The 13,175-nt window shown below is 36.3% G+C and overlaps 1 protein-coding gene across 1 annotated transcript in view; it reads right to left on the bottom strand.

Moving 5' to 3' along the window:
* Positions 1 to 11,372, bottom strand: part of RGS21 (regulator of G-protein signaling 21) — a 43,081-nt gene extending 31,709 nt beyond the window's left edge. The window contains exon 1 of the mRNA XM_004685458.1: positions 11,257 to 11,372. The gene's annotated coding sequence lies outside the window, so the exon portion shown is untranslated. The remainder of the gene's footprint in view (positions 1 to 11,256) is intronic.
* Between the last annotated feature and the right edge of the window lie 1,803 nt (positions 11,373 to 13,175).

The raw sequence follows: 13,175 nt of genomic DNA, 5'->3' as shown, positions 1-13,175 counted from the left end.
GCAAAAATTTGATTCCTTGCCAGGGAGGTGACCCATATGGCACACCAGACCTCTGCTGTCTCACCCATTGCTCCCTCAGCAGTGTATTTCAGTTAGTCTGCCTGTTCTGTTCCCCATTCTGATTCTGGTGAATCCTCTCACCTCACCACCACCTCTGACCTGTACCCCAGTTCTTGCACACATACATAAATCAATCTCTTAAAAAAGTAAATGAGTTTTCTATAATAAAAAGTTCTTAAAATATTCAAAACGGCCCTCCCTGGTGGCGCAGTGGGTTAAAGCACAGCACTGAGAATCTAAAGCCGCTTCCTCATGAGTTCGATTCCCGCCTGCCCCGGAGGTGACCACATGGCGTGGCAGACCTTTCCTGACCTTTCCTGCCCGCTGCTCCCCTCAGCAGTGTACTTCATCAATCTGCCTGTTCTATTCCCCATTCTGTCTCTGGTGAGTCCTCTCACTGCCCCTGAGCCTCTGGCCTGTACCCCAGTTCTGTATGCACAAATAATTAAATCTTTAAAAAATATATTCAAAACGGATCTACCATATGATCCGGCAGTTCCACTCTTAGATATTTACCCAAAGAGCACAAAAACAGCAATTGCAGGGAAATACACACTCTGTGTTTCTTGCAGCACTTTGCCATTTATACTAGCCAAGTTATGAAAACAACTTAAGCATCCCAAAAGAGATGAGTGGATCAAAAATATGTGTTATACATACACAATGGAATATTACTCAGCTGTTAAAAAGACCATATGTGATAATTTGGATGGACTTAGAGGGGATCATGCTAAGTGATATAAGTTAAACAAAAAAGAAAGACAACTGGGCCCTCCCTGGTGGCACAATGGGTTAGGACTCAGCACTGCAAGCTAGCTGTAGCCACCTCAGTATAAGTTGGATCTCTCATCCTGGAGGTGATCCACATGGCGTGGCAGACCTCTCCTGACCTGCCTGCTGTTCCTCTCAGCAGTGTACTTAATCAATCTCCCTTTCCTTCTCCCCTTTCTGTCTCTGGTGAATCCTCTCACTGCCCTCTGGTTTGTACCCCAGTTCTGTATGCATAAGTAACAAAACTAATAGTGAGCTGCAAATATAGTACAGATGAGAATATTAGTAGAATTAAATGCTTATCTTAAAAATACTTGCTTCAGGAAGAGGCAAAAGAACAACAGATTTTAAAATAAAGGAAAATTAAAAAAAAGAAAGACAACTATTTGGTATTGTCACATATGTATGGAATATAGTGAAACAAAACAAAGGGTCAGATAAATCCAATCTAATTCCTAACACTAGAAATCTGATTGGAGAACCAAGGCTACCCAGAGGGGGTGAGGAGAGAGCCAAGAGGAGATAGTACAATGGAATTTGTGGTGACATTGGGTGTTTGGTTGGTGGGTTTGTTGTGTTAACAATACCTGAAGGGGAGATCCTGAGCCTCTAAATCATAAACAGTTTTGTAAACCAATGTCACCTCAATAAAAAAAAAAAAGAAAAAGGAGGAAAAATAGTTAGTTTCCATAAAAAATATATGTACTGGATATGGTGAGGGAAGAGACTATGCTGATTTTTTGACATAATGGCATAATTTTTTTGCATCTTGTCATTATGATTATAGAGAAATGCAGATGTCTTTGGGATGATTGATAATTATCACATACCTATCATTTGTATCTGTATTTAGTTAAATGGCTGTTTTATCAATTATATTTCTTAGGGATGAATGCTATAGACATTTGCATACAGTAAAATTAGTTTTTAGTCCCCCCCTCAGGAATTTATTTTACTTAAAAGAATTTATTCTTAAATATTTATTTATAATTAAATACTGTAATTATTCTTCTAATGTCATTTCAAAATGGTCTCAAGGGAGAGGTGAATCTATTTTCAATTTTGCTTTTATAATAAATAGAAACTGGTAACCAAAAAATGTCTTCAGCATGACTGATAATAAGAGATGCACAAATCAACAGGGAACTATCGCCTCATACCTGTTAGGGTGCTTACCATCATAAAAATAGCAAGTATTGATGAGTGTATAGAGAAAAGGGAAACTGGACACAATATTGTTGGGAGTGTAAATTGGGATAGCTTTATATATAGTCATACTTTCAAAAGAATGAAATCTGACATTTGTGATATGAATATACTTTGAGGGTATCATGCTAAGTGATGTAAGGAAGACAGAGAAAGGCAAATTTATAGATGAAATATGAGATAGTCAGACTGAAGGAAATGTGAGTGGAATGTTGTTGTCAAGGACAGAGACCAGGGAGAGAGGTGTTGGCCAGTCAAGGAGTGCAGTGATAACTGATTGTCGTCTTAATTTGCTTTTCCTTCATGACATATGATGTGGAGCACCTTTTTAAGTGCTGATTTGTTACATGTATGTCTTTTTTAGTAAGGTGTCTTAAGATCTCCAGCCCATTTATTAGTCAGGTTGTTTTCTTATTGATATTGAGTTCTTTGTATATTTTAAGTAGCTGGCCTTGATCAGATGCCTTTTACAAGTCTCTTCCCCTTATTTACAATGTGTTTTCTCATTCTCTTGAGAAATATATTTTTTGTAGTTTATTAAGTCTCACTTTTCTAGACTTCTCTTGAGATGTCGATTTCCTATTCAATTCCACTTCTGAACAATTATGAAGTCATTTGTTGGTGTGGGATAGACTTACCTTTGGTGAGATTCAATATAACTTGTTTTTAACACTAAAATTAGAAACGCAAGTAGGGTCTGATAAATATGGGTGTAGTCAATATAACTTATTCCATGAATAGAGATTCTTAAGAATTAAAGTTCTACATACACATCTCTATGTAATTATGTACATTCCTCTGTGAATACTTTTGTTTTTTTATGTGAAGATTTCCGAGAACAGCATAGTTATTATTTCGATTTTCCCAATGTGAAATCCACATTAAGGTGAAATACTATTCCAAAGGGAATAACAAATCATGTTCTTGACTTTTAGCTGAATTTCACAGCCCGTGCAATGTGGAATCTCTGTTAAGTACAACTACTAATATCCTATTATTCTGTGAAATAGATCTTTTGCTCAGAGAAATATAAACAAGGGTCAAATCATACCAAATATAGACCAGTAATAATACTCCCAGTAAGAAAACTAAGTAGAATAATTGTAGAGTTATTTTCCTCGGGTTCTACTTCACTGCAACTAAAATTTAACAATCTATATTGTTGGTCACATATTTTGGATCTTCTAATATTAAAAAAAAACAGTCTATGCTGATTTTTTGACATAATGGCATGATTTTTTTACATCTTGTCATTATGATTATAGAGAAATGCAGATGTATTTGGGATGATTGATAATTATCACATACCTATCCTTTGTATCTGTATTTAGTTAAATGGCTGTTTTATCAATTATATTTCTTAGGGATGAGTGCTGTAGACATTTGCATACAGTAAAATTAGTTTTTAACAATCGTCATTTTGCCTACAAACTTTTTTTTTTGCTTTTGGTATAAATTCCTGGGGATAAGTCTGTGAATTTCTCTAATGATTTATTGGTTAGTCTCACCAGATTGCATATTTTAATGACTTGACTTTCAGTAAACATGCCTTCTATTTGGATCATCTTAATAACTCCTTGAATGATCATAAATAAATTCATCCACAACATTTAAAGGCTGATGATTTCAAATCTGTGTCTGTGTCTCATATTCTTCTTCTGAGTTTATCTTTTCAACTCGTCTTAAAATCTGCACAAGCTTTTAGGCAGGTACATACTTACCATCTTTGCTTTCAATCTAAATGCCACCTTCTTATGCGACTTCTCTTTTAGTCAATTTTCCTGTCATCTACTGGGTGACTGGAGTGAAAAATCTGGGAATCTTTTTTGACTCTTCCCTCACCACATCCAGTCGAGTTTCTTAATATCTCTTGACTCATTCATTTCACTTTCTGTTTGCTTTCATTGACTAGAGCAGATTGTGTGAGACATTTCTACAATATAGACCTTGCCATTGACCTGGAACCTTTTCTTGCCTTCCTAAAAGCCATACTGCATCATGCAGCAAGATTCATCTTTCTGAAAAATACAACTGAGATTATGTCCTTGCCTGACCAGATGTCATGCAAATGGTGACAATTTCCTTCAGAGTCAAGCTTTATGCAAAGGGAGAGACAGCTGCCTCTGTGGAGTAAAGTAAGGTGTGACAGAAGTTTCTTTTGCACAGATTTTCTCTTTGCAGAATCATTATTGTGTCTGAAATTTCCATCAGCCTCATTGAGCTAATAAATTCAAGCCTCGTTTTAACGCAACACCTTTTATTTTTAAACAAACTATTTGTATAGGGATAGTTATAGAGAATGCTGAACACAGACAGGTCTCTCCTTCATCCCCCTTTCCCATTTTAATAAGATGCTCAATTGTTAACAATTTGTCAAATACATTATCATAAAGTGTTTGCAGAAGCTAAGATGTCAACATCGATGTATTACTGTTAACGGAATCTTAAAATTTATTCATATTTCATCTGTTTTCCCACTGATTCTTTTTTCTGATCCAGGATCTAACCCAAAATATCAAGATGCATTTAAAAAAAAACTATTTCACTGTAAAGAATTAATGGCAGTTACTGAAATTTTGGCCTAAGACTGGTTATTGAACTAACTGGTCAGTCACTCTTTATAGTCTGAGGAAATGGATGAAAGAGTAGGATTCAGAGAGTGATTGGTAAAAGCATAGACAGAGAAACTTGGCAAGAGTGTGTTGGCGTGTGAGATCCTGGGCTGGGAGGGGTCTAAGAATTGATGTGAGACCCTGAGAGCATGTGCCTGAGGAGATGAAGAATAAATGAAGGCACAAATAAGTCATTGCGAGCAAACATTTCACTTACAAACTTGAGAATAATGTTGCTTGCTGAATGGGAAAATATTTAGGGGAAAAAAAAAAAAAAAGCATGAGTGCCACTGGCTAGAACTGAAATTTTACACATTTTTGAAGCGATCTGTTGTCCTTTGTGTGGAATTTGAAAGGGACCTATATTTAGGGTTGGGAAAAGATATTCTGAGGTTTGGAGGGAACTAGGATTTTCTTTAGTTGATACAAAGTTTCTGATTGATCTTAGATATGTGAATGTCCTGTTCCTACATTCAAATGAATTTTCATGGGCTTTAAAGGGCCAAATAGAACTTTCTTGCTAGGTCATCTGTACAGAAACCTGAGGAGACTTCCGTGTTGTTGTCAGTCTCCCTGGATGCATCTCAGTCGTCCCCTGCAAGGGACAGGATATTAAATTAGCTGTTCCATTTTTAATTTCCTGGCAACATATTGTGTAGCTACTAGGATGTTACAAGGAAAATCTGCATTGAACTCCTATTTTAAAATGAATCATTGCAAAAGCTACTTACTAAAACTTGTATATTTGCTGGAGGGAAGAATTTGTGGGTTTGGGTTTGGGCTGTGGTTGTTTTCTGTGGAGTCAATTCTCTTATCCTAATCTGATAAGATGTGCTACTCAAAAGGAAGGATTTATTCAAATATTGAAAGTGAGAGTCTATATTCACAAAGCATTCTGTCCTCAGACCAGGGCTCTTGTTGTTATGTCAGTGTGTGTATAGGTGGGATTAACAAGTAAAGCTTGATTTATACTAGTTGTACAGCCATAATAATGCATCTTTTAATATAACATCATATTTATATTATATATGAATATGCAAGTAATTAAAAAAGCAATACCAAGGTATAAAAAGAAAATAAGCAAGGTGTTGCTCCTTTTCACAGAGTATCAATAGCTTTGTTATTTATTCATACTTTTAGTATTTAGTACTTAGAGTTATAATTAGAAAACAGCAAGAATCAGGATGTTTTTTTAATTAGAATTGGATTTCATCAGTATGCTTGGGGAATAGAAAAGCCCCAAGTTATAAAACTTTCAACTAGTTCCAGTGAAAATTCAGGCTAATGTCAAATCATTACAAGTTTATTAGGCACTTGTCATAACAACACTAATTATGAATTATATAATTTTCTATTCTTGAGAATGTGAAAAGTAATTAAATTGTGAATCATTAGTTGATGCACAGTTTTAAAAAGTATTTCTTTCGGCAAATCAGGGTGTATTGTTCTTTTGTACTCTAAATAAATGCTTAATAGAAAAAGGAAGTTCAGTAAAAATCTAGATCTACCAGAATAAAATAATTTTGTTATGAATATTGACTTGATTATATTAATAAACTTTAATATACTTATTTTAAAGATGTGATATCTTAGCTTAAAGTTTAAATATTAGGATGTTTCTTCATTTTATGAGACTAATTTTAAAAGAGATATTTAATTAGATGAATTAAAGACAGAGTCACGATAATATTACCTGTTACATAATCTCTTCTTTGAAAATATTATAATTGTAGGGTTCATAAATGACAAGGAGATTAAAATCTTTGTAAATTCTTAAGCGTTGTAATTAAGCTTCATTATTTTTGGCTAGCCAGATTTAAAAGCATAAATGTGATTAATTTAAAATCAGCCAGCTGAAAAAAAATTTCAATATTTTTAGTCATTTAGCTAATTCTAATTTTGCTTTGTTTCCTGTCATGCTATTTCCTATTCTCATTTTTTCCCCACTGAAACTGCTAATGTAGCAGTAGGAAATTAACAATGTAGTAAGTCATAAATACCATGTTCTGCTGAAGTTTTTAACTTATCAGTGGTAGTCATGTTTTAGATTGCAAATGTTCCTCTTACCAGAAAAGACTAAAGAGCTTATTACAAGTTCACACACACACTTTCCTTTACACTTTGAATGATCTGAGCACAGAATTAACATTTACTTCTTTTCCATCATAAAACCTGCCCTCTGAGTCTCAGCTTCCAATGCAACTATTAACATGTGAGACATCTCCTGTGTATTTATTCTTGCAAAATGTGTGCTGCTACTTTGCATGCATACACTTTAATTTAAATAAATGACATCCTATTATGCATTTCATTCTACTTCTTCATGCCTTTCCTCCAGCATTGTGCTTTTTAAACGATGCATCTTGCCTTTAATTGTAAATATGAATTGCTATGTCCACCCTGTTGACTTTACTCAAATGTTCTCATCTCCCACAACCCACAGACAACAAAATGGAATGACCGACCTCTTCAGTTCCCCATATAACCATGTTTTAGGGAAGAAAACTGAGGCTTGAAGACTTAAGTGATCTTTCCAGAACTCTGCAGTTGGGACTAGAACTCAGGCTGTGTCTCCCAGTGTCCACCAGCACCCATGTCCTGCCGGGGACTGTTCTGGTGTGGGGCCTTCTGTGTGGGCTGCTGTATTGGTTCTGAATGGCTGAATCCACCTCTAGCATCAACCTTCCTTTTGGGCTTAACACATAGTTTAAGTAGAATTATTCAGTGACTGACACATGAAACTAAATTCTATTAGTATTATAATAAGTTATACGGTGCGTAATGAAGACCTAAAAATACTATTTTATATAGATAGCTTTAGTCAAAATTGAAGTGGAAAGAGAAGCACCAGTTGGTACATAACTACTCAGTGGCAAGCAACATCGTAGAAATTTTTTAATTAACCTTTACTCACGTTGGTGCCAGAATGATTTCTGTCTAGCAATCAGAAAAGTATTCTGTGTTCTTATAATTGAGCATTGGCAGAGTCAGAATTCTACTCAATATTCTTTACCCTCCAAAATTCACATTTTTTTTTTACTGAATATTATCTTGTATTATCAACTCCACTGTTCAACAATAAAAAGATAGAGGCAAGTTTGATTGATACCTAGGTGTCTGTCTCATTTTTAGAACTTGCACTGTGGAAGCAATCTCCCCAAAGGATGGGATTTCTAAAACTTATTTATTTATTTATGCATACAGAACTGGGGTACAGGCCAGAGGTGCAGGGGCAGCAAGAGGATTCACCAGAGACAGAGTGGGGAGCAGAACAGGCCCACTGACAAAGTACACTGTTGAGAGGACCAGCGGATGGGTCAGGAGAGGTCTTCCCTGCCCTGTGGGTCACCCCCCTGGCTGGAGATCGAAGTCATGCTGAAGTGGCCTTAGCTTCTTAGTGCTGCACTTTAACCCGCTGTGCCAGCAGGGTGGGCCAGGGTGGGATTTTTTGCAATATAGCCCAGAATAGACCTTTTGTCATTTGGTATGGGAACCGGAGGTCAGTCACGGTCCTGTAGCAGTGGGAAGCCCACTGTTATTTAAAGAAAGCAGACTGCTTTGGCATGAGAACAGTGAGACCTGGGAAACCTAGGAGAAGCTGCTATCCTTATATAAGTCCCTTTGCTCTTCCCTAATCAAAATAGAAATTGCCGGCCCTCCCTGGTGGCGCAGCAGGTTAAAGCACAGCACTGAGAATCTAAAGCCACTTCCGCATGAGTTCGATCCCCGCCTGCCCCGGAGGTGACCACATGGCGTGGCAGACCTCTCCTGACCAGCCCGCTGCTCCCCTCAGCAGTGTACTTCGTCTATCTGCCTGTTCTGTTCCCCGCTCTGTCTGGTGAAGCCTCTCACCACCCCTGAGCCTCTGGCCTGTACCCCAGTTCTGTATACACAAATAAATAAGTCTTTAAAAAAAAATAGAAATTGCCAAGTCGGAAGTTTCTGTCTTCTTCCTCATCAAGGATGCAATCACTGCTATATCTTTTATGACCTGGAAGAATGTTGTCTGTGGTTGAGGTATCTCAGTCACCTGTAGTCTTGTCAGTAAACATATTCTAAGAATCTTGTCTTTACTCTCAGAAAAAGGTGAAGTTTTTTGCTTCTTTTTTAAAAATTTATTTATTTGTGCATACAGAAACTGGGTACAACCAGAGGTGCAGGAGCAGCAAGAGGATTCACCAGAAACAGAGTGGGGAGCAGAACAGGCAGATCAACAAAGTACATTGCTGAGGGGAGCAGCGGGTGGGTTAGGAGAGGTCTGCTGTGCCATGTGGGTCACCTCCAGGGCAAAGACCAACTCGCACTGAAGCCTTCATGGCTAGGCTAAGCTTCACAGTGCAGTGTTCCAAACCACTGCACCACCAGGGAGGACCCCATCTTTCACTTCTTGGCTGACATGTGAAGTCTCTCTGTCCTATTATTCCAGGTTCCAAAATACAGGGTAAATATTCTTGGCTTTCCCCCTTCATTATGTTTGAGAATTTGCAATCACATAAATTCTCCACACATATGTTACTAAATTGCTTGCTTTTCCTTTCCTTAACTCACCTGACCCTGTTAACTCATACTGCCCAGAAGAACTCAGAGGGGTGCAGGATGGTTTCTTTTGCATCCCAAAACACTCAGAGTCAGCCTTAGCAAAGGTTTGTGTGAAATTCTTTCCATTTTCTTATTTATATATAGCCTCTGAAGGCAGCAAAGTGGTAAATCTGCGCTTTATATATGAATGAGAGATTTATTTTCCTAGAAAACAACTGTTTCAAAATTAAACTGATAACAAAATTAGAAAAACGTTTTACTGTAAAGAAGCTTGCTGCATTCTTAAAGCATTTTGAATTGACCCATTTTTTTTTTTTTTGTTTATTGGTGTATAGACATCATGACTATGTCAAACATTGTTTCTGCTTTCCATTGACCTCTCGGTGAAAATGACCTGTAGGCCTTTAAGGAGATTATGGCAGGGGACTAGTTAAGGATCTGTATAGATTTTGGAAACAAAACCTACAAAGTTGTGGAGCAAAATTATCATCTTTCAAGAGATCATTTTTCTCTGAAGCATAAGCAGTGAAGAGGAGAAGAGAGGTTCACATCAGTTCAGGTTCTAGAATGTTTCCTCAGTGAGAAAACCCAGCAGCAATTCAGAAGGAACCGCTATGGGGTCTAGGTTTGTCTTTTCCCTTAGAATCACCTTTCTTTCCCCATTTCAGCTAGATGATCAATCTTAATAGAGGACAGTGTTGCAGGAAGGCAGAAGAGAATTGAGCTCAGAAAAGAAGTTCGAAGTGAAGGTCAGAATCCAGCTGCCAGAGGTGGGGAGATTCCAGAGCAAGTGGGGGACTTGAGCCTGCTCTGGCCCTCTATCACACTCCAGAGGAGACCGCTTTCCTCCTACCCTACAGAATTTTCATTTGACTCAGAGGTAATTAGCAGAAGTAATTAATAGTGTTATTGTAAAGATACTATGGCTGCTTGACTTATTTTCAAATCAAATGGAGAACTGTAATGTTCCTTTAACACACTCAAAGGCATACCTGACATTTGTAAGTTTAATGACTATGTTTTTTAGATAATGCAGTATTTTGACAGTCTCTGGAAGCAGCAAGGCATTGATTTTATTTCAAGAGTAATATTTGTTAATATTTTATAATATGTTAAATATTAGAAGCAAAGAGGGGGGGAAAGGCAGCATTTAACATTACAAAGTTTAGACCATCAATATGCAATTTTATACACATAAATACATGCGTGACACAAGCACAAGTAATTGTACAAATCTGATGACATCACTTACCGAGTTTGGAATGTACATTGCTAATTACAAATCTTACTAAACTACATTGAAAATGTGTAAGCCATTTCTAAAGAATACAGTATCTTGTAGGACTTATCATTTAAGATGGTCTGAGGATGCAGTTTTTCAAAATAATTTTAAAAATCAGTAGTTTGAAGAAGAGTGAAGATACTTGTTAAATATATCTTTAAGAGCTTCCATATTAGAAATTCACTGCTTTTACCCTTTCAAATCCTGTGTAAGTCATCTGTACTATACATAAATACAGATAGAAAAATGACTTTATATTTAATATGCTTTGTGTGCTATATATAACATCTTTCTCACCTTTTCTTTATTTATGCAATTCATTACTTTAGAGTATGATAATCAGTCACCTACTAACTGTGTGCCCTTGAGGAAAGTCTTATGATTGCTTGTTCTAGTTGCTTTTCTAAAAAGAATGAGAAAAAGATGAGATAGGCTTTTTTATGTTCCTTCTAGTTCTAAAATTCTATCGGTTCTATGATCCTATGTCTTCTCTCTTTTCCCCCACCCCGTGGAGTCTGATATTCTTTGTTCATCTTACTCTTTTACAAATTTGAATCAAAGACTACTTGGCAGAGTGTCAGTTCTCTGACAACCTGTGACAATATATTATTTTGTGCAAATGTTACCAAATGAATAGCTGGTAGAAGTTGTTCCTTTTACAATTCTAAACTTGCTGAGTTTGATGAATAGGATCTAATATTTGGCATTTTTATCTTTAAATGTCATCACTTTAATCTTTGTAGGAAGTTCATTTATATAACAAACTTTAAATCTCTTTATACTCACACGAATGAGATGTAGGGGAAATCGGTTTCCTTCTTGCTCTCCTGATACCTTCTTTGTTGACAGAATGGACGGGAGAATCTGTGCTTCTCTTAGATGAAATTTTTCAAAGTGGAAACTTTTCTATACTAACATATCATTTATTTCTTTTCTGCACAATGTTCATATAACTGCATTATTTTTGAGGTTTAGCTTAATAACTAAACACCACTGAATCCATCCCATACTCAAGGAATTTAGATTTTAGTTGCTTTGAATTAGAAAAATTTTGATGATATTTGACCAAGAATATAACAAATCAGTTTCAACAATAGCCTCAACTACCTGAGTCTCTATTTTTAATGATCTGATGCCTGTACCTGTCAGGTCATAAAAGCCTTCATACTGTGAAGTCACTTACCTTGTGACATGTAAATTATTTTTTCAGTCAAACCTATGTAAATCTTCACTTTGCAATTGTAGTTTAAGGAAAGGGTTTAACTTGAGAAAAACAATAACAACAACAAAAAGCTTTCTCCTGTCTTCTGTAAGCAACATTCAACATTTGCATGACTTTCATATGGTACAAATGTTTGCATAAGCAATTTATGTTTTATTTTGTGTCTGCATGGCTGATAGCCTATAGTTTCAATGCTTCAAAGTTTATCTGAAGGACATTTAAGATGCCTGAAGGCTACATACTATTATGATTACAGTTCATCAAGACATTATTTTTAATACATAAACACCATCTGTATTGACTCAAGTCAACTTAGAGAGAAGTTATCACATTGTAATCTTATTTTTAAAAGAATGAGCCTGAAATTGGAAAAAAATGCATGAAGTGCTGAAAGAAGAAATATAATCACTTTGCCTAGATCATTTGAATTTGCTTGTATAAATTACATATCATGTTACATTGAAATCATCAGTAATGTCCAATGTATTCAAATATATGTGGTGGCACTAATGACTGATTTGTGGAAGGTGGTTTATTTCCTGTGCTATACCCTTAATATATCAATGCAATGCTAAGTAAATTAGTTTGTTTCACTTTTACTAATGACCTTTTCAGGTGTTAGTTCATATAATCAACTCTTTCCTCTATCAAACATCATCAAATTAAGCAATATGACTTAAGTATCGCATTACTTAGGGAAATCTATTAGTTTTCTTTTATTTAGGTCCTCAGTTGGCATTTTACTTCAATCTGCTAAATATATCCTATGTGTATAGTATTTGGATTGTGACCTATAAAGAAAAATATCTAGCACAGTCATTAGTTTTATACAAAGGTCTAAAGGATTTTTTTTTAAGTTGCAATAATATGAGTTCATTGTACATTTGTATATTATGTTAATGGATGCCATCTAACAAATGAAATACAGAAATCCTGCTCCATGTTTTCCTTAAAGTCATCTTAAGAAACTACCAAGCAATCACTGAAGTTAGATTATTACTCTTGCTTCTTTGTTTCAGTGTCTGTATATTTAACAGGGTTTTATGTCCCATGAGTGATATGGGTGCTATGATAAGCAACTTCATAAAAATAAACCAGTTTACATAGAAAAGCTGATTGTCATAGAAATTAAGAAGTGAGGAAGTCTAATTAATGCTGTGTAGGGACAGAGACCACTGTAAGAGGTCAGTTTTTTTTTTTTTAAGATTTATTTATTTATTCATACAGAACTGGGGTACAGGCCAGAGGTTCAGGGGCGGTGAGAGGCTTCACCAGAGACAGAGTGGGGTGTAAAACAGGCAGATCGACGAAGTACACTGCTGAGGGGAGCAGCGGGCGGGTCAGGAGAGGTCTGCCATGCCATGTGGATCTCCTCCAGGGGCGGGGATCGAACTCATGCGGAAATGTCTTAAGCTTCTCAATGCAGTGCTTTAACCCACTGCGCCACCAGGGAGGGCCAGAGGTTAGTTTTAATGTTAATAAA

This window comes from Condylura cristata, unplaced genomic scaffold (assembly GCF_000260355.1).
Source record: "Condylura cristata isolate star-nosed mole 26May11 unplaced genomic scaffold, ConCri1.0 scaffold00018, whole genome shotgun sequence".
NCBI lineage: Eukaryota > Metazoa > Chordata > Mammalia > Eulipotyphla > Talpidae > Condylura > Condylura cristata.
This window is presented reverse-complemented; position numbering and strand designations above follow the sequence as displayed.